The 22,638-nt window shown below is 44.7% G+C and overlaps 1 protein-coding gene across 5 annotated transcripts in view; it reads left to right on the plus strand.

The window, feature by feature from the left end:
* Positions 1-22,638, plus strand: part of N4BP2L2 (NEDD4 binding protein 2 like 2) — a 102,215-nt gene that overhangs the window by 51,853 nt on the left and 27,724 nt on the right. The gene's annotated exons all lie outside the window — the stretch shown is intronic.

Here is a 22,638-nt window from a genome sequence, read left to right on the forward strand (position 1 = left end):
AATAAAAGAGGAAGTGAAACTGAAGGGAATTGCAGGAGAATTTCCCTTTGTATCCTTAAAAGTAAGGAAAATCACCAATTTTGTCAGCAAGGAATACTCCTTAAGGAACAGGCTCAAACGTGGGGCCTAATCCTTTTAATGCTGTCAAGCATAGTGCTTAATACTGTGAATAGTCTTTTTTTTTTTTCCTCAATGCAGTAAACTATATGTCCAATAGTACTGTATATACTCATTCATAAGCCTAATTTTTTTAGTAAAAAAAGGGAAGCACCAGAGAAGGAGGTTGGCTTATGAACGGGTATAGAGAGGGAGAGGTGGGACACAGCCCCTCCCCCCAACAGAGGGAGCAAGGAGAGGCAGCAGAGCCAGAAGGGACGAGGCGCGGCCAGAGTCTCTCTGCTTCTGGCCACGCTGCTCTCCCCCGAGCCTCCGAAGCAGCTGCAGCTCCGGGACTGGCAGGCTGCAGCCATGCCGCTCGCCCCACCCCCCCCAGAGCAGGCTGTGGCTGTGCCGCCTGGCCTGCCTGCTGGAGCACGCTGCGGCCGTGCCGCCCGGCCCAGCCCGCTGGAACATGCTGTGGCCAGATAAGGTGGGAAGGGATGGGATGGAGAGAGTGGGGGGGTCCTGGGCGAGGGGTGTGGTCATGTGGAGGGTGGTCCCAGGGGTTACTCCCCTGACTCCCAGCTTCTTTCCCCCCAAAAATTTCCCCACCAGTTGCTGTCCCGGCCCATCAGGGTAAGCAGCTGGCGCACCGGAACACTTTGTTTACTTAGGTTTATCTTTGTGTCTGCGGACGCTCAAGGCAAACAAACCATCTTGGCCCACCAGCGGCTTATCCTGATGGCCCGGGAGCCAAAGTTTGCTGACCCTTGAATTATAGGATTGGCTTATGAACGGGTTATAAAAAAATTTTCATTTTTACTTATCCATCTTGGGGGGGTCGGCTTATAAACGAACCAGCTTACGATCGAGTATATACGATGTATATATCCAGAATCAGGTCCTCTTTGAATATTTAAGTAACCAACTTGTAAAGTAAACTGCCAGTTCCTTGTATTTTATGTATTAGTGGAACTAGAATTTGCTTTCTCATTAGTTAATATACAGAATTGCTCAGTTTTCTAATCTAAATAATAGCCATTGAAGTAGGAATACTCTTTAATGCTGATACAATGGCATACAACAGAACTTTGCTAATCCACATTTTGCTAATATTTTTCATAATCTACCCCAAACTATCCATATTATCCTTACCTCTCAGCAAAGATTCAATAAGTGCTATTGCATGGTGTTACAAGAAGTTCTTGGAATGGATTGGAGAAAATTTTTTATTTCAGAAGATGCAGAAAGCTCCTAGGGGAGAGGCTGTTCTAGATTTGATTTTGACAAAGAGGGAGGAACTGAGAATTTAACAGTGGAAGGCAGTTTGGGTGAAAGTGATCATGAAATGATAGAGTTCATGATTCTAAGGAATAGTGGAGGGGAACAGCACAATAAAGATAATGGATTTCAAGAAGGCAGACTCTAGCAAACTCAGGGAGTTGGTAGGTAAGATACCATGGGTGGGAAGTCTAAGGAGAAAAACAGTCCAAGAGAGTTGGCAGTTTTTCAAAGAGACATTATTAAGTGCACAAGAGCAAACTATCCCACTGCGTAGGAAAGACAGGAAGTACAGCAGGAGACCACCCTGGCTTAACCAGGAGATGTTCAGTGATATGAAACTCAAAAAAAGAGTCCTACAAAAACTACAAAGGATTAGTATAAACAAATAACACAAATATGTAGGAACAAAATTAGAAAGGCCAAGGCACAAAACGAGATTAGCTAGAGACATAAAGGGTAACAAAAACACATTCTATAAATATATTAGAAGTAAGAGGAAGACCAAGGACAGGGTAGGCCCGTTACTCAAAGACGGGGGGGAAACAACAGAAAATGCGGAAATCGCAAAAATGCTAAATGACTTTTTTTGTTTCCGTTTTTAACAAAAAGTTGAGTAGCAATTGGACATTTAATGAATGCCAATGAAAATAAGGTAGGATCAGAGGCTAAAGTAGGTGAAGAACAAGTTAAAAATTATTTAAACAAATTAGATATCTTCAAATCACCAGGGCCTGATGAAATACATACTAGAATACGCAAGGAGCTGAGAGAGAAGATATCTGAGCCATTAGCAATTATCTTCAAAAAGTCATGGAAGATGGGAGAGATTCCAGAAGATTGGAAAGGGGCAATTATAGTGCCCATCTATAAAAAGAGGAATAAGGACAACCCAGGGAATTACAGACCAGCCAGCTTAACTTTCAATACCCAGAAAGATAACAGATAATTAAGCAATCAGTTTGCAGACACCTAGAAGATAATACGGTGATAAGTAACAGTCAACATGGATTTGTCAAGAACAAATTGTGTCAAAGCAACCTAATAGCTTTCTTTGACAGGGTAACAAGCCTTGTGGATGGAGGGAAGCGGTAGACGTGGTATATCTTGACTTTAGCAGGGCTTTTGATACTGGCTCACACGACCTTCTCACAAACAAAGTAGGGAAATACAACCTAGATGGAGCTACAATAAGGTGGGTTCATAACTGGTTGGAAAGCTGTTCCCAGAGAGTACAGTAGAACCTGAGAGATACGAACACCTTGGCAATGGAGGTTGTTCATAACTCTGTAATGTTCGTAACGCTGAACAAAATGTCATGGTTGTTCTCTCAAAAGTTTACAACTGAATATTGATTTAATGCAGCTTTGAAACTTTACTATGCCAAAGAAAAATGCTGCTTTCCCTTTATTTTTTGTAGTAGTTTACATTTAACACAGTACTGTAATGTATTTGGGGTTTTTATGGGGGGGAGGGTGGGGAGGGAGGTTGTCTCTGCTGCTGCCTGACTGTACTTCCTGACTGGTTCCAAGTGAGGTGTGATGTTGACTCGTCAATTCATAACTCAGAAGTTCTACTGTAGTTATTAGTGATTCACAATCAAGCTGGAAGGGCATATCAAATGGGATCCTACAGGAATCTGTCCTGGCTCTGGTTCTGTTCAATATCTTCATCAATGATTTAGATAATGGCATAGAGAGTACACTTATAAAGTTTGCGGACGATACCAAGCTGGGAGGGGTTGCAAGTGCTTTGGAGGATAGGATTAAAATTCAAAATGATCTGGACAAACTGGAGAAATGGTCTGAAGTAAATAAGATGAAATTCAATAAGGACAAATGCAAAGTACTCCACTTAGGAAGGGATGTTGTTCACATACAAAATGGGAAATGATTGCCTAGGAAGGGCAACTGCAGAAAGGGATCTGAGGGTCATAGTGGATCACAGGATAAATGAGAGTCCACAATGTTGCAAAAAAAGCAAATCTCATTCTGGGATGTATTAGCAGGAGTGTTATAAACAAGATAAGAGAAGTAATTCTTCTGCTCTATTGTGCACTGATTAGGCCTCAATGGGAGTATTGTGTTCAGCTCTGGGCACCACATTTCAGGAAATATTTGAACAAATTGGAGAAAGTCCAGAGAAGAGCAATGAAAATGATTAAAGGTCTAGAAAACATGACTTATGAGGGACGATTGAAAAAAAATAGGTTTGTTTAGTCTGGAGGAGAGAAGATTTAGGGGGGACATAACATAAAAGGTTGTTAAAAGGAGGAGGAAAAGAAATTGTTCTCTTTAACCTCTGAGAATAGGACAAGAAGCAATGGGCTTAAATTGCAGCAAGGGTGGTTTAGGTTGGACATTAGGAAAACCTTTCTAACTGTCAGAGTAGTTAAGCACTGGAATAAATTGACTAGGGAGGTTGTGAAATCTCCATCACGGGAGATTTTTAAGAGCAGGTTAGACCAGTGCCTGTCAACCTTTCCAGACTACTTACTCCTGGGGAAATTCTGCACTACTGCGCACACGCATAATTAATGAGACCCACAGATTTTTATTTTTTTGCACAGAAAAAGCTGCCAAAATGTTGCTGCAGTTCCATCTTTTGCGCACCAGACAGTGCTGTGGCAATAGCCTCTTTGTGGCCATGTATGGGGATTAGCTCCATTTAGGTCTGACACCCCAGCTCTTCTGGTGGATTGCTCACACCACATCTCTCCTTGCTCTCCAGGACTTGCAGTGCTTCCTTTTTGTGGCTCAGTCCTCCAGCCAGGTCACTGTGTAGTCTCCCGTTCCAGTCTTCTGCTCCAAGGCTGGGTCCTGTGCCACTTCCCCCTGTGATTGACTGGGGAATCCGGGCCCACCCACTACTCTGAGTTCCAGTCCAGAGACTCTATGTCTAGCAACTATGCTCTGCTTGCTCCCAGACTCTGTAGCTATTTGCCTACTTCCTTGTTCTGTCTTTTGCCCCCTCCTTCCCTGGGGTTACTAGTCCAAATTCCCTCCTTTCAGGGAGTACCTATAGGCTACTTCCCTCTTGGACTTCTTGCCAGACTCTGTAGCCCTAAACACCCCTCTCTTTTCCCAGGGAGTGACTCCAGATTACTTCCCCTGCGGCTCCCTTCTGTTCTCAGCTTCCTGGCTTTCTACAAGCTCAGCCTATCCCTGCCCAACTGAACTTCAGTATCAATTAGACTTTCAGTTGCTGGCTCTCCCCCAGGTGCAATGTACCAGGTTAATTGGCCTGACAACCTGCTCTGCCTTATGTGGGAGAGCACACTCTCCACCCTATCACAGAAATACTTTATTTTGGATTGTTTCATCCCAAATGGGAATACTATGTTTTTTTTTAACTGACCAGGAACATTTCATTTCAAATGAGTTTTAAAAAAATTTAAACTGCATTTACATACAGTGCATTGCTGTAAGGGTGTTGTAGTTATTATTAATTTGTATTACCAAATCGTCTAGGAGCCCTACTTATCGACTAGGATCCCACAGTGCTAGGTGCTGTCCAAACATAAAACAAAAAAAAGATCCTTGCCCCAAAGTTCCAGCCCCCGTTCCCGTCCATGGGCTAGGTTCCCTGGAAGACATCATTACATAATGCAGTACATTCCCCATAATGCTTTTCCTCTGTATGATGCATCATGGCTGTCACATGAGTCTGGGTGCATTATGGAAGATATATTTTGGCCAGGAAGCCTGGACCATAGGAAAGAATGGGGGTCTGAACTACAACTCCCATAAGGGAATAGGGAAATGCAGTTTAATGTCGAAATGCAGTTCAACAAACTGAGACAAAATTTCTATTTAGGGAGTATTTTGATAAAAAATGTCAAAATAAGTTGTTTAGACATTTCTGAATCAAAATATCTTTGAATTTGTCCATTCTGCAAAAAATTTCAACCTTCAACTTTTTGTCCTATTTCAGAAAGAAAACAGATTTTGAAATATTAAAATTTGTCCTGGAATAGAAATTAATTTTGCTTGGCTCTCGTTAAATATTTGTGCCTAATTTCTATTTTTAATTTGTCAGGTTTTAACTACTAGACATTGATTCTTGTTATGCCTTTCTCCACTGGATTAAAGAGCCCTGTAGTACCTGGTATTTTCTCCCTAGGAAGATACTTTCTGTATATACTCGTTCATAAGCCGAATATTACTAAATAAAAATATGCAGTTAGCTTTATCAACCAAACTTCATCAGTCTCATAAAAAACAAAGTCAGGTTTGATTGGCATTAATTGTATTCCCATGCTTTTAATTCTTTATTAATAGAATCCTGCATCAGCTTTTCCATTTTTTTGTCTGAAACTGATGTCAGGCTAACTGGTCTATAATTACCTGGGTCATGTTGCTTGTGCTTTTTGAATATTAGCACATTAATACTCTTCTAGTCTCCTGAAATATTCTATTATTAAAAATTAACATCAGTGAGCCAGAGATCTCCTGAGCCAACTCTTTTATGACTCATAACTTGGGTGCAAATTACCTGAGCCTGCTGAAAATGTTTCTCCCTAGTAGATGCACTATAACATAGAATCATAGAATATTAGGGTTGGAAGAGACCTCAGGATGTCATCTAGTCCAATCCCCTGCTCAAAGCAGGACCAACACCAACTAAATCATCCCAGCCAAGGCTTATTTACTAATAGACTGAAGAGTTCTTCATCGTCTTCCTGTGATCTGAGTACATCATTCTTCTTTCCAAATAGAGAACAGAAATATTTATTGAAGAAGAGGCAGAAGTATTATTTATTATTAGAAATTTGACCATCTCCGTTTAGTAATGGCCCTATATCATTGTTAAGTTTTTTGTTTCTGATAGATTTTAAAAACTATTGTCTTTAGCACAGCCAACCATGCATTTTTTCCTTGATGCCTTTAGATTCCCATATCAGTTTTCCTCACCACATGACTTTCATTTTTGTATTGTATGTTAGTTATAGTGTGCCTTTGTTTTTAAGTGAGTTAATTATGTGAAAAGTTTGAATGAGTATTAGGGTGTTTTACAGCTAACAAGGCACAAAAGTAAGAGAAGTAAATTTTGAATCAGGCTAATTTTACTTACATTTAACTCAAACTTTGACCAATTTTCTTCACACTTCACAGAAAAATTCTATCCAGCCTTTAGATTAAACCTGGCAATTTTTAGGACAAACCAGTTTACTATTCAAAGATATAAAGGGAATAAATATAGAACTGTTTAAGAACCTCGTTGTAGCCTTTATTGTGAAGAGCAATATTCTCTCCATAATAGACGACTGAACTGTTATCAGACAGGGATGACTTTTTTTTCCCTACCACCTGGGCTGGAATCAGATTGCTGACCTAGAGTGGGAAAGCTCTGTGGCATTGTCTGCACTAGCCTTTTTTTCTGGAGAATTTCTCATTACTGCTAACACTAGTGCAGTTTCACTGGATTGGAGTGCTAGTGTAAACAAGGCTTCAGACTGTTGGCATTTTAACTACTGTGTCTTTTAAACTTTCTCAAAACAGGTCTACACAAGATGGAGGTTAAAACACCCATTGCTCCCTGGAGCTTTGTCCAGAATAGCACTGTCACCACAACTCAGCAGAACTAATGATAGAGTTGATGTGGAATTTTTTCAGAAAATAGATTAGCACAGACAGGACACTATAGCTTGAAAATCTTCACTTTCTAATGCTGCAAAGGTACAGTTAACAGGGCCTGGGTCTAGGAGTCACTGAATGGCTAGTTCTCCCACTGACTCTGCATCTCTTCTGGGCATCAGTTGCCCTCTTCTGTAAGATGATAAAATATTTACTTTTTAGAGTATGACAGATGAAAACACTATGTAAGTGCTTATTATTATTAATTTTCTTCAACATTAATTATTATATGGAAAAGTGAAAATCCTATTAAGCATTAGAGTATCCTCTTCACAAGAAAAGAAGAGAAACTTTTCCCTGTAAATCAAAAACGATGGAAAGTAAAACATCTGGAATTGGGTAAGTCAAAAGGTCCTAAAAATCCTAACCTTCTGTACATTAGACTTTAGTAAATGCTTACTCTGGTGGGGTTCAATTTACAGATTATATAGCAGATTACTGCTTGGTATATGCTCAGAATATTCAGATAAGTATATATGAAGAAATTCCAGATATTTTTTTTAATCTCATGATGACTACAGTTGGAAGAGGGTTTGCCTTTGGCCACATAGGAAAAGTAAAACAAATGATTTTGTTCCATTTTAATATCCTCATTCATCTTCCACTTTCAAAAAAAAAAAATGGGTTTCTGATTTTCAGCATCTTAAAGTTTAAATGATGAGACTATCTTTCACAAAAAGTATGAGGGGAAAAACCCTTTCTGTTTATTTTTCTGGAATTTCATAAAGGAATTACTTATAAAACACGTTCAATGAGAGATTGAATAGACAAAGCATAAAGAGCTAGGGGCTAGGAGGCAAAAAGTAGAGGGAAAATATTCAAATATTGGGAAAAGTAGAAGGAAAGACTTTTTACTGTAAAACTATTTTAAACATAATTCTAGAAGCTGCATTTTATATAATATGCAGACCTAAAAGTTACTTGACTTTGTTTTTCAGCAATCCATACTAAGCATACCAGTTTCTAACACTATATTCAGGTAACTCCACTAGAATGTATCTATAATGTTGTCTTTGGACACTGCAAATTAAGGGCAAGATCGTGAGGAAATGATCTCCTGTGAACCAGGGCAACACTCCCTCCTGGTTCCCCGGCTGCCCTAAGAGGGAATAAATTGGATGCAGGATGGTCCTGTGGTTAGGTCACTAGCCTAGGGCTTGAGAGTCCTGAGTTAATTCCCTGTTCCACCACAGATTTCCTGTGTGACCTTGGCAAATATCTTAGCCTTTCTGTGCCTCAGTCCCCTCTGTGTAAAATGGGGATTATACCTGTGAGGATAAATACATGAAAAATTGTGAGGAGCTCAGATACTTTGGTGATACGAGGTCTACACAGTGGGGATCTACACCCCCAGGTTTGTGGAGACAAGGCTTTTCCCATTCTTCATGCCATTCCACCCCCTCCCACCCACTTGTTCCAGATGAAGGGGAAGTAGCAGCTCTGTAGAGCCTGCTTTCACACTCATGCTATGATTTGTTATGTGCCCCCTTTTGCCCACATGCTGCTGTGTTAGCTAGGCCATAATCGGGACCATAGTAAGTACAACAGTTGCACCCTCCTCAGGTTTCATCTTCAGAAATTAGGACTATTTTTGCTAATAGAATAATACTTTATACTTCTCATTCATAGATCTTAAAGTACTGTACAGAAATGAGCACTATGAAGTTCATTTATAGATGAAGTAATTAAAGTTGTATCAAGTCAAGTTGTATAAAGTTGGATAAAGTGGCCAGATCCCCCAATTCCTGGCTCTGTTCTCTAATTATCAGACAATAGCTGCCCCGCTCTACTCTTAGCTTTATTGTAAGGACAGATTTCCCAGTTCACTTTTCTTCCTGTATAAGTTCTCCAGTAAATTTTTCCTCTCAGTAGAAAGGGAAAATATCTTTCTACAGTCTTAGTCCCTGTATTCCTCTTCCTTGGCATAGCTGTCTTGGAAAAATGATCTTCCCATTTGAATTGTTGCCATTTAACTAACAAAAGTAGCATTTTCTAATCTTCATAGGAAACCTAAATACATGTATTAGTAGAACCCTAAAAATTCTCAGATATCCACTTTATATCTGCAGACCATTTTTGCAGATCACGGATCAGATGTGGATAGAAATTTTGTATCCGCACAGGGCTCTAGGTATTAATATCTATCTGTTCTGTTAGAGGAAAGTGATTAATGGAAAGGGGTACATAATACTTCTCCTGACTGACTACAGAAACTACCCATCCATGCCAAAATTATTACATTTGGAAAGAGAAATTTGGGCTCCTACATAAAGGGTAACTTTAGCTTCATAGTTTTTCTTTGTATAACTTCTGCTCTCCCCTTTATACTTTGATTTCTTTTTAATGGTGCTTAAGCATTGGTGAAAGGTATTGAATTGACAGATGTTTCCTGAGGTCCTCTATCTAGCCACAGAATTGGAATAACGGGTATGTATGCTTCTTTATTCAGTGCATGTTTCTTTGTTTCAAACATGTCGTGGAGGGACCTCCTCAAAAAGTAAAACGGTAGCTGACCACGTGCCTGTTGAGTCTTTGGTGCCTCCACTGAGAGCGCCAACAAAGATGCTGAGGAGCAGTATTGAGACAATCAAATGATTTACATATAGGCCTCAGATGTTAAGAACGTGAAATCACTATCAGGTCTGCTACAAGAATTTACAGGGTGTCAGAAATAGGGTTCTACTGGTACACATTGCGCCCTCACCCTTGTGAGAAACCTATTGTCTCATGGTTCAACCTCCTCTCCCAGAGCAGCAGCTGAAGGCACCAGCCAGACCTTCTGCTGCATTTACTTGGACTGATTATTCTGTTCTTCAGATGCATTCATGAAATGCCATCAATCCAAGCACAACTACCTTGGCTCATCTCTTTTTCCCATGAAGCAGTGGCCATGACTATTACAATCTTGTGTCAGATTCATACTTGTCACCTAGACATGCAAAACTTCTGTATTCTATTATTTATACCTTAAATAGTTCTGATTCTAAATTCACTGACAACAATGTCTGTTGATGACCATCAAATTTGGGGACATACATGATTGTATGGCAACATAAAACAATTCTATATCCAAACCACTTCATTTTATCAGAATAAAAAAGTAGTACTTGTAGTTGTACATTTCTCCAGACGATAAGAAGAGTATGCGACAGTTCTTCGAGTGCATGCTCATGTCCATTTCATATTAGGTGTGTGTGTGCTTGCCACATGCACCGGTGCTGGATGTTTTTCCCTCAGCAGTATCTATAGGGGACCAGCTCTGGTGCCCTCTGGAGTGGCGCCTGCTTGACGCAATATAAGGGGTGCCGCTGGGGCCCCTCACCCTCAGTTCCTTCTTGCCGCCAGTGACAGTGCTGGAATGTCTGCTGTGACAGCTAGCATTGATTCCTTCTCTGTTCTTGCAAACTTTAAAATCCGGTAAAATAGTTATATCACCAAAATATCTGAGCTCCTCACAATTTTTCATGTATTTATCCTCACAGGTATAATAGTTAGTAGTTTTCTTAACTACCCTTAGTAGTAGTTCTCAAACTCTCCATTAGTCCCAAATGGGACCCAGCTGGGGGTTGGAGCATGTCCTGGTCCCCAGGCTTTAAACCCTGTGATCGCTGCAAATGGCCTATGCCTGTCAGTGAGTCCATACCAGCTGCCTAAGGTGTTTAGGCAAAGAACACATAAGTGACAAGTGCCATATCTGCAAGTCCTTCAAACCAGGACGAAGAAGGAGCGCTCCTAATGGAGTTGGCACTCATTCCGGCACTGGAGCAGCGGTCTGTCTCCACACTGAGCACCATGGCCTCAGTGCACAGTGCTCCCCTAGCATCGTCCATGAGCTGGCACTGGTCTACCTCCATGGCTCCGGTCAAGAAGCCAAAAAAGACACTATGGGGAAGATCTCCTACCTCCCATAAGGGAAAGAAGAGGGCAGGGGGTTAGCCAAGACCCGTGTCAGGCAACTCAACGTCCACCTCAGGAAGTCAGGCCCCAGCTCAGGTCGAGCGGTGCAGCCCATCCCACGCTTTGCCTGCAACTCCAGATAGCAGTGCAGGCCCCGGCCAGCTTCAGGTGCTGTTGACCCCCAAAGCCTTTCAAGCAGCTCAGGAGATCCTGACACTCCTGGTGCCACTTTCACCAGCTCCCGCGGTACCCCGGTCTCGGGACCTATGAATGTGACCTTGCCTCAGCGGTACCATTCCCCATTGAGAGGGACGTCCCACCAGAGTTCACCCTCCTGCAGCTGTCTCTCCCGTCCTGAGGAGTGGCAGGTTCAGTGGAGCCCTCTTTGGTCCCCGCACCGGGGGCATCGATTGAGGGACATGAGGCATACCTCGCTGGTAGATTGGCACAGACCCTCTGAGGCATTTACCACCCAGCAAGAACTCCCGGCCCGGCCCCGTCCATCTTCAAGAGCCCGGAACTCATCGGGCACCAGAGACCACCGATTGCCGGGCCATCATTGCCGTCTCCAAAAGGGAGGTCACCCTACTCAGGACAATCCTCCTGGCAAGCGGCTTATAGTAGCTCCCTGTCCCATTTGACGTCCCGGTACTGGTCGAGTAGCGTGAGGCGTGGTTCACCGCATATATGACACAGATCAGCCGAACACCGTTGGTCCCCGAGAGCCCGACCAAGACACTCCTGCTCGGACAGGTCGGCTTCGGGACTACCGGTCAAACAAGAGCCACCGCTCAGCCTGATCCTGCTTGCCTGGGACCAACCACTCCGCTGCTCCTCGGCTTGGAGCGAGGTTCCCTGACTGTGGGACAAGCCCTGGTACCAACGGTGCTGACTACATTATCAGCACCAAAATCTGTCCCATGGCCCCAAGCACAGTGGCTGGTGCCGTGATACCTGTGGAACGCTTGGGGGTTCACCCAGCCTTCCCAGGTTGCCTGATTGGTGTCGGGAGCCTTGGAGAGGCCAGTGGCCTCGGTATCCCGTCCCCCTTCGGTACTGGAGACTTCAGGGGGTAAGAGCCTGTAGCTCCAGGATGAACCAGGGGAGCAAGTTGCTGGACCACCAGTGGACATGGAGGTTCCCACAGCACTGGCATTGTCCTTGTCATTGCCAGACGAGGCTATCACAGAGTCCCCTCACCCAGTTCCTCAGGATGATGCCAAAGTGCACCAGGAACTTTTGAAGAGGGGAACCTGGGGCTTCAGGCAGAGGAATTGGAAGAGCTCTCGGACTCTATATTTGACGTCCTCTGCTCCTTGGCTCTTGCCAGTGTGGCTTTACACCTTCATGAAGCCCCCAAATCCCTTATGGTTGAGGCAGTTAATCACAAGGAGAGGCAAGGACAACCCGAGGCCACTTCCAAAAATAAAGACTCGAGGAGGCTGGATCTTTTTGGATGTAAGGTTTATTCATCTTCCAGTCTTCAGCTGAGAGTGGCCAACCACCAAGCCCTCTTTGGCCGATATGACTTCAGTATGTGGCAAGCCATTGCAAGTTTGAAGGGTCGCTCCCTGAGGCTTCCAAGAAGGAGTTCCGAGTGATCCTCGATGAGGGCACAACCATGGCCAGGGCGGCCCTGCAGGCGGAATCAGATGCTGCAGACGCTGCTGCCCGCACCATGGCTTCTGTTATCACCCATGCGGCGAGCCTCTTGGCTGCTCCTCTCTGGGTTGTCCACCGAGGCTCAGAAGTCAATGCAGGACCTGCCCTTCAATGACTAGGCCCTATTTGCAGAGTTAACAGACAGCAAATTGCATGGCCTCAAGGACTCCTGCACCACCCTAAAAACCCTGGGTGTCTGCGTCCCAGCCCCGGTGTGTAAGCGGTTCAAACTGCAGGAGCCGCAGGGCCAGGAGTGTCCGCCTCAGCAGAACCAGCTCTACAAACAAGCCAAGTACTACAAGCATTGCCCAAGCCACTTGCTTCCACCCTCTGCCTAGTCAGGCTCGACCCATAATAAGCAGGGGTCCAAACAGTCATTTTGAGGGTGCGCCTGAGGGCGACCTACCAGACTATTCCCTGGATCCATCCTTTCCTGTGTTCTCCAACCGCCTCTCACTCTTTCTCCCTGCCTGGAGGGCTATAACCTCGGACTGATGGGTCCTCAGCACAGTGAAACAGGGTTATACCCTCCAGTTCCTTTCTACCCCCCTTCCCACCCACCTTCCCCATCCATCTTCAGGGACTTCTCTCACGAGAGTCTCTTCGCGCAGTAGGTAAACGGGTTGCTCCAGCTGGGTGCGGTGGACAAAGTTCCTCTCGAGTACAGGAACAAGGGGTTCTATTCCCAGTACTTTTTAATCCCAAAGGCCAAGGGTGGTCTACAGCCCATCCTGGAGCTGCGAGACCTAAACAAGTACCTAAAGAAGGTAAAGTTCCGCATGGTTTCCCTGGATTCTATTATCCCTTCCCTGGATCTGAGAGACTGGTATGCACCCTCGCCTTGAAGGACACATACTTTCACATAGCATCTGTGTCCTTGAAAGATTGCTTTCTCTGGTTTATGGTGGGGCCCCACCACTACCAGTTTGCGGTCCTCCTGTTCGGCTTGGTGATAGCACCGAGAATGTTTACCAAGTGCATGTCAGTGGTAGTGACGTACGTCAGCCGCGAGGTATTCAGATTTACCCGTACCTTGATAACTGGCTCATCAAGGGCAGCTCCAGATCTTAAGTCCAAAGGGTTGTCGTGGTGCTTCAGGCCATGTGCCACTCTGTGGGCCTACTGGTAAACAACAAAAAGTCGATTTTGGTGTCGGTGCAGAGGATAGAGTTCATTGGAGTGGTCCTTGACTCGATCTGCACCAGGGCGTTCCGGACGCTGGAGAGGTTCCACACGTTGACGAACCTCATCACAGAAGTCTCTGCATTCCCTCTGACTAGAGCCAGGGTCTGTCTGTCTGCGCCTCCTGGGTCACATGACAGCGTTCACTTATGTGGTCCGCCATGCCAGGCTCCAAATATGGCCCCTGCAACAATGGCTGGGGACAGTCTATACCCAGTCCAGAGACCCACTTGAAAATAATGTTACAATTCCCCAGACGATACTTACCTCGCTGTGATGGTGGACTGACCGCAAGACAGTCCTGGAGTGGGTTCCGTACAACACCCCCCATCACTCAATTGAGTTGGTGTTGGATGCCTCGGACTTCGGCTGGGGTGCACATCTCGGCGACCTCCAGACACAGGGGATGTGGTCCCTGGAGGAGGCGAAATTGCACAGAAACGTCAAAGAGCTCAGAGAAGTCCGGCTGGCTTGCGGAGTCTTCCTGCCCCACCTGTCAGATAAGGTAGTACAAGTCCTGACGGACAACACGGCCTTGATGTTCTACATCAACAGGCAAGGGGGAGCGCGCTCTTCAATTCTCTGTCAAGAGGCACTCAGTCTATGGGACATCTACATCAGCCACTAAATCCACCTGGAAGCTTGTCACCTTCCCGGTGTCAAGAATATGCTGGTGGACCAGCTCAGCAGGGACTTCTCCTCTCACCACAAATGGTCTCTCCATCCAGAGGCAGCCTGCATGATCTTCCAAATGTGGGGAACTCCCCAAGTGGACCTGTTTGCTACCAGGCAGAACAAGAAATGCCACCGGTTTTGCTCTCAGCAAGGTCTGAGCCAGGGCGCTCTCGCAGATTCCTTTCTCCTGTCATGGTCAGGGAGCCTAATGTTCGTGTTCACTCTGATTCCACTCATCTGGCAAAGATCAAGAGAGACAAAGCGCAGGTTGTCACGATTGCCCCGACGTGGCCTCGCCAACATTGGTTCAGCACGCTCATGAACTTGTCAGAGGCCCCTCTCTGGCCCCTGACCAACCGCCCGGACTTGCTGTCACAGGACCACAGCCATCTCCAACACCCCAACCTCGAGTCCCTCCACCTCTTGGGGTGAATGCTGCGTGGCTGAACCCGGAGGAATGGACCTGTTAGGAAGGAGTCCAACAGGTCTTCCTGGGGAGTAGGAAGCCCTCAACCAGACTGACTTACTTGGCCAAGTGGACAAGGTTTTCCCGCTGGTTGTCCGAGTGCGGCATCTGTCCCTCACGTTCCTCCATACAAGCTGTCCTGGACTACCTGCTCCATTTGAGGAACCAGGGCCTGGCACACACTTCCATTAGAGTGCATCTAGTGGCCATCTTCACTTTTCACCTCTGATCCAAGGACAGATGATGTTTTCTTGTGACATGATGGTCAGATTCTTGAGAGAGCTCGAGAGACTCTTCCCGCAGGTATGTACTCCTGTCCCACAGTGGGAGCTTAACTTGGTCCTCTCTAGGCTTACGGGCTCGCTCTTTGAGTCACAGGGTTCCTGCTCCCTTTCCCATCTGTCATTGAAAGTCGCGTTCCTGGTGCCGGTGATGTCGGCAAGACAGATCTCTGAAATGAAAGCCTTGTCCTCAGAACCTCTGTACGCAGTCTTCTACAAAGATAAGGTTCAGTTGCGGACCCACCTGGCCTTCCTGCCAAAGGTGGTCTCCACCTTCCATGTGAACCAGGACATCTTCCTCCTGGTGTTCTGTTTCAAACCGCACAAGACCAGTGAGGAGAGGCATCTTCATGCCCTGGATGTCCAGAGGGCCTTGGTTTTCTACTTAGAACAAACCAAGCCTTTCCGAAAATTGACTCAACTCTTCGTCGCTACAGCGGATAGGATGAAGGGTCACCCGGTGTCCTCGCGGAGGATTTCCAATTGGTTTACTTAGTGCATAAGGACCTGTTACAACCTGGCAGGGGTTCTGTCGCTGTCAGTTGTCAGATCCCACTCGACAAGAGTGCAGGCGTCCTCGGCGGCCTTCCTGGCACAAATCCCTATCCAGGACATCTGTAGAGCTACAACGTGGTCCTCTGTCCACACGTTTATGGCTCATTATGGCTCATACCACTCATTATGCCATCACTCAGCAGGCCAGAGATGACGCTGAGTTTGGCAGAGCTGTGTTGCAATGTACATGTCCGTGAACTCCTACCTGCCTCCAGGGGTACTGCTTGGGAGTCACCTAATATGGAATGGACATGAGCAAGCACTCGAAGAAGAAAAAACAGTTACCTTTTCCGTAACTGGTGTTATTTGAGATGTGTTGCTCATGTCCATTCCACAACCCACCTTCCTTCCCCGCTGTTGGAGCTTCCAGCAAGAAAAAACAGGGTGTTATCAGGAAATAAGCAATAAGACTCTTATATCATATCGACATAAAGTGTCACCTTTGAGGTTTACTTATGAAGAAACATTGTTTTTATACTTACTGTACAGCAATATTTAAATAACAAAACTGAAAGAACAACTTGGTTTATTTTCTTGGTATTCTTTGGGGTTTGGTTTTGTTTTTACACAGTCCTACTAAAAAACTCCACTTTGTAAACAACTATCTCCATGCTGGTTCTCAAATTTCCTCTGTGTTTCAATGTACCTTATTATGTGTGTGGTTTTATCATACGGAAAACTCTCCACCATGGATTTAGGAGTGATCAAAAAGAGAATGAAAGAAGCAAATGTTTCTACTCATTTTCTTTGATTTTTTTATTAAATTCTAAAATCTTAATATATATATATAGAATATACAACAGGCAAAAATATTATTCATAGTGCTGCTGGCACAATGAAACATTGACAAACACTTGTCTTATCAACCAGACTTAGGATAGAATCCATTGCATGAAATGCAGATGTCTGGGCAAAGGAGAGGTAAAGAATGAGGTCAGATGTTTGATCTAGAGTGTAGCACCAATGCATGTTGTTGTTTTTTTTTTCACCCAGAGTTTTTTGCTAAACTGGCTGAATGTGTCTCGTCCTACTAATACTTCTCTTCTTCCAAACCCAAAGTCACTGACATGGTCTTATGAACGTGGAATGATCTAGATCAGGGGTAGGCAACCTTTCAGAAGTGGTGTGCCGAGTCTTCATTTATTCACTTTAATTTAAGGTTTCGCGTGCCGGTAATACATTTTAACATTTTTTAGAAGATCTCGCTCTTCAAGTCTATATTATATAACTAAACTTTTGCTGAATGTAAAGTAAACAAGGTTTTCAAAATGTTTAAGAAGCTTCATTTAAAATTAAATTAAAATGCTGATCTTATGCCGCCAGCCTGCTCAGCCCGCTTCCAGCCTGGGGTTCTGTTCACCTAGGCTGGCAGCGGGCTGAGCGGGGCCTGTGGCCAGGACGCTGGCTGGCAAGGGGCCGGTAGCCGGGACCCCAGACTGGGGTGGGGTTCAGGGGTCAGGGCAGAGGGCTGGGGTGCGTATGGGGGTGTAGGACCGAAGGCTGGGTGTGTGTGGGGGAGTTCAGGGGTGAGGGCAGTGGGGATGTGGGGGGTTCAGGGGTGAGGGCAGAGGGGATGTGGGGGGATTCAGGGGTCAGGGCAGAGGGTTGGGGGTGGGGGGGTGTAGGGCAGAGGGCTAGGGGATGTGGGGGGTGCAGGGCAGAAGGCTGTGGGGGGGGGTTCAGGGGTCAGGGCAGAGGGCTGGGTGTGTGTGGGGGTGCAGGGCAGAAGGCTGGGTGTGGGGGGGAGTTCAGGGGTCAGGGCAGAGGGCTGGGGTGCTCGGCTCGGGCAGGGGCAGGGGGCTGGAAGGGATATGCGCTGTTCCCCCCCCTTCCCCAAGGCTCCGTCCCTACCTCTTCTCTGCCTGCTCTACGGAGCAGTGAGCACGCTGCCGCTCGGCTCTGCTCCGCTCCCCCTCCCCCTCGCAAGGGCCATCAGCTGATCGGCAGAGGGAGGAGGAGGAGGGGCAGGAAAGCACCCGCAGGCGTGGGACCCCCCTCCCACCGCTCTCCCCTGTGGGGGCAGGAGGCAGAAGCTTGGTCCTGCGGCAGCCAAGCTTCCCCCCTCCCCCGCTTCTTCCCCCAGCTTGGTGCTTTCCTTCCCCTCCTCCTCCTCCTCCTCCTCTCACCAGGCAGGCAGCGTGCCACTCAAAATCGTCTTGCGTGCCGTGTTTGGCACGCGTGCCGTAAGTTGCCAACCCCTGATCTAGCTCAATCTTTGCTAAATCCATCAGTCCAGATTGATGGGTTGCACTTCTTATTGAGTTTGACAGGCAGCAATTTCAATGAAATAATCTCTGTTGGTTCCACTAGATCCTTCAGATTCCTGTTTCCACAGTCTCTGGTGCCATTAGTTGCTCCAACTGTGAAAATACAGTTAATGGATATACAATCATAGAAATGTAGGGCTGGAAGGGATCTCAAGAAGTCATCAAGTCTAGCCCTCTGCTCTGAGGCAGGATCAAGTAAACATAGGCCATCCCTGACAGGCGTTTGTCCAACCTGTTACTAAAAACCTCCAATGATGGGGATTCCACAACCTCCCTTGGAAGCCTATTCCAGTACTTAACTACCCCTATCATGGGCGGTGAATATCGTAGACTGGGATAGGCTATGCCTCTCCAAACAGTCTAGCGTGGCCCCACCCCTAGGGCCAGGTCCCCCTCCTGCAGTTCCCCCCATCACTCTGCCCTGGCCCAGGATGGCTGGGGCTGGCCGGCCTGTCTCTTGCAGGGACTCAGGGCGGCTGGTGCTGGGGTCATGGTGCCTACCCAGCGCTCAGACTGTGCCACTTGGCGCTCTGGGACTGGCCGCCCAGCGCACCAGGGTTGGGGGCACTGCTGCCCGGCTCACCAGGGCTGGGGGTGCTGCGGCCACGCCACCCAGTGCACCGGGGCTGGCGCCTCAATCCCGGTCCACCCAGCGCTGGGGCTGAGGGCCACAGTGAGGGTGCTCTGGACTCCTGTGGTGAAGGGAGGGCAGAAGGGGAGGGTGAGAGGCATGGCCCCAGGCACAAGGGGAGGGGGTGGGGTTTAGCCTCCCCCAATGGCCACATCACCGTCCGGCCATGATCCTTATAGTTAGAAAGTTTTTTCTCTAAATCTCCCTTGCTGCAGATTAAGCCTCTTACTTCTTGTCCTACCTTCAGTGGACATGGAGAACAATTGATCACAGTCCTTTTTATAACATCCCTTAACATATTTGAAGACTGTTAGCCGGTCCCCCCTCACTCTTCTTTTCTCAAGGCTAAACATGCACAGTTTTTTTAACTTTCCCTCAAAGGTCATAACCTTTCCTCATAGGTCATGTACTTCTGCTCTTCTTGCCCTGCAAGTTGAATCCTGTCAGGATGTTTTTCTGCTACCTATTTCAAAATGAAGGTTGGGGCGGGGGGGGAAGACAAACTCACAGGACTAACACAGTTATTCCTCGCACTTTTGTAAACCTCTACAATACTTTAGGAAACCACCCTCCACTGTAGGCCACAAGAGAACTGGGCTCTCATGTGGAATGGATTGAGAGAAGTGGCCCAGTATATCAGGAGGGGCTGAGTGAGTCCTCCATTTTTTGTCTAATTTTTTAAGCCCATGGGGAAGGTACAGAGAACCTGCTTTAATCAGTACTTGTAATGTTCCCTTCACTTGGGCCTCAGCAGGCTGCAAAGTCACATCTGGGAGAGGAGAATGGTAAGAAGGGATAGGGCTAATCCAGCAACCATAAGAGAAGTAAATGATGACTCCATACCTTTGCCTCTGGATTTCAATTATATTCCTGCTAACAACATTGGTAGTATATCTCTCAGATCTTTATAGTTGTTCAAGCACTTTTGTACTGTAGTAGCGTAATACCTTGTTCTTTTGTAATAGCAAGGAACCAGTTACTGCAGAGACACAGGGCAGCTCCTTTTGTGAAGTTGGGACATCCCTGTCTGTCTCATTGCAAGTGACCTTTAAAGAAGAAGTTTGCATCAGTTCTAGAGAAGTCTTCTAACATCCTTGTAAATCTTCCATATAGAAATGTAGGGTTGAAAGGGATCTTGAGAGGTCATCAAGTCCAGCCCCCTGTGCTGTGGCAGGACCAAGTAATCCAACCATCCCTGACAGATGTTTGTCCAACCTGTTCTTAAAAATGTCCAATGTTGGGGATTCCATAACCTCCCTTGGAAGCCTATTCCAGTACTTAACTATCCTTATAATTAGAAAGTTGTTCCTACTATCTTACTTAATCTCCCTTGCTTTAGATTAGGCCCATTTCTTCTTGTCATACCTTCAGTGGACATGGAGAGCAATTGATAACCATTCTCTTTATAACAGGCCTTGACATATTTGAAGACTGTTTTTAGGTCTCCCTTCAGTCTTATTTTCTCAAGACTAAACATGCCCAATTTTTTTAACCTTTCCTCATAGGTCATGTTTTCTAAACCTTTTATCATTTTTGTTGCTCTCCTCTGGACTCACTTCCATTTATCCACATTTTTCCTGGCCATGGTACTCCAGCTGAGGCCTCACCGGTGCTGAGTAGAGTAGGATAATTACCTCCTGTGTCTAACATACTACACTGCTGTTAATACATTCCTGAATGATATTCGCTTTATTCTCAGCTGCATCACATTTATGGTTTACATTTGATTTGTGGTCCATTATAACCCCCAGATCCTTTTCAGCAGTATTACCATGTAGTCTTTTGTTTACCCATTTTGTAGTTGTGCATTTGATTTTTCCTTCCGAAGTGAAATATGTTCATAGATTCACAGATTCTGAGGAGCTGAAGGGACCATTGTGATTATCTAGTCTGCTCTGCTGTATAACACAGGCCATAAAACTTTCCCAAAATAAGTCCTAGAGCATATATTTTAGAAAAGGATCCAATCTTGATTTTAATATTGTCAATGATGGAGAAATCCGTCATGACCATTGGTAAATTGTTCCAGTGATTAATTACTCTCACTATTAAAAAATTACACCTTATTTCCAGTCTGAATTTGTCTAGCTTCAACTTCCACCAATTGGTTCATGTTATACCTTTCTCTGTTAGGTTGAAGAGCAAATTATTAAACATTTGTTCCCATGTAGATACTTAGATTATAATCAAGTCACCCCTTAACCTTCCCTTTGTTAGACTCAAAGAGCTCAATCTAGTTAGCTTATCACTATAAGGCATGTTTTCTAACTCTTTAATGATTCCTGTGACTCTTCCACCCTCTCCAATTTATCAACGTCTTTCTTGAATTGTGGGCACCAGAACTAGACACAGTATCCTGGTTCCTAGGATAGAGTCCCCCATCCTGTAAATATGGCCTACATTCTTTGTTTCTAGATGTATGTAACGCCAACAGACCCCAGTCACCGGCAGGCGGGATCGAACCTGGGACCTCTGGAGCTTAGTGCATGAGCCAAAAGCCAACTGGCTGCTAGCTAAGGCTGTAGAGCAGATCTCTTTCTCTCTCTCTCTCTCTTATTTTTATATTTATATATATATATATATATATATATATATATATATATATATATATATATATATATATATATATATATATATATTATTGTTTGCTTGTGCCTAGTTTACCAAAGGATCCAGATCACAGTGAATCAGTGATCTGTGCTCTTCATTATTTACCATTCTCCCAAGTTTTGTGTCATCTACAAACTTTATCTGTGATGATTTTTGTTTTTTTCCCCAGGTCATTGATAAAAATATTAAATAGCATAGGGCCAAGAACCAGTCACTGTGGGACCCCCACTACAAACACACCCACTTGATGATGATTCCCCACTTACAATTATATTTTGAAACTTACTAGTTAGCCAGTTTTTAAACCATTTAATGTGTGCCATGTTAATTCTATATTGTTTTAGTTTTTTCATCAAAATATCATGCGGTACCAAGTTAAACATCTTATAGAAGTCTAAATATATTACGTCAATACTATTATCTTTTTCAATCAAACTTTTAATCTCATTAAAAAAGTTTAGTTTGACAGTTTCTATTTTTTTGTAAACCCATGCTGATTTAAATTAAAGAATGAAAGGAGGGTAATGTAATTATTAATCAAGTCCCATATCAGCCACTCCATTATCTTGCCTGGGATCAATGTCAGGTGATAAACTTACAATTATTCAGGTCATCCCATATACCCTTTTAAAAAATTCTGACAACACTAGCCTTCTTCCAGTCTTCTGGAAATTCCCCAGTGCTTCAAGACTTATTGAAAATCAGATGAATGATCCAGTAAGCTCCTTAGCCAGTGCTTTTAAAACTCTTGGATGCAAGTTATGTGGACTTGCTCATTTTAAAATATCCAACATTAATAGCTTCTGTTTATTATCATCCAGAGATACTAGAGGAATGGAAAGAGTTATCATCACCAAACGATTAGACTATATCTTTTTCTCCTCTCAAATAGAGAACAGAAATATTTATTGAACACTTCTGCCTTTTCTTTATTATTATTGATGATACTACCATTTCCATCTACTAATAGACCAATATTATTGTCAGGATTCTTTTTATTCTAAATAGATTAAAAAAAACTCCTTATTGTCCTGAACTCTGCTAACCATAAATTTCTCCTAGTATCCCTTTGCTTCCCTTATCAATTTTATACAGTTCCTAACTTCTGATTTATATTCATTACTATCTAATTTCCTTTTCTTCCGTTTGATATATGTTGTTTTTTACAGCTGCCTTCACTTCCCTTCCTCTGTAAACTCTTCACTTGAATTACATCTTGATGATTTCAGACCAATTCTCTAATTTGTCAAAGTCATTTTAAATTCTAGTACTGTCTCCAAAGTGATTGCAACCCTTCCCAACTTGGCGTAATCCACACATTTTATAAGCATTCTTTCCACTCTATTATCCAAGTCATTCATGAAAATATTGAATAGTTCCAGACCTAGGCTAACCC

The sequence above is a fragment of the Malaclemys terrapin genome, chromosome 1 (genome assembly GCF_027887155.1).
Source record: "Malaclemys terrapin pileata isolate rMalTer1 chromosome 1, rMalTer1.hap1, whole genome shotgun sequence".
Taxonomy (NCBI): Eukaryota; Metazoa; Chordata; order Testudines; family Emydidae; genus Malaclemys; species Malaclemys terrapin.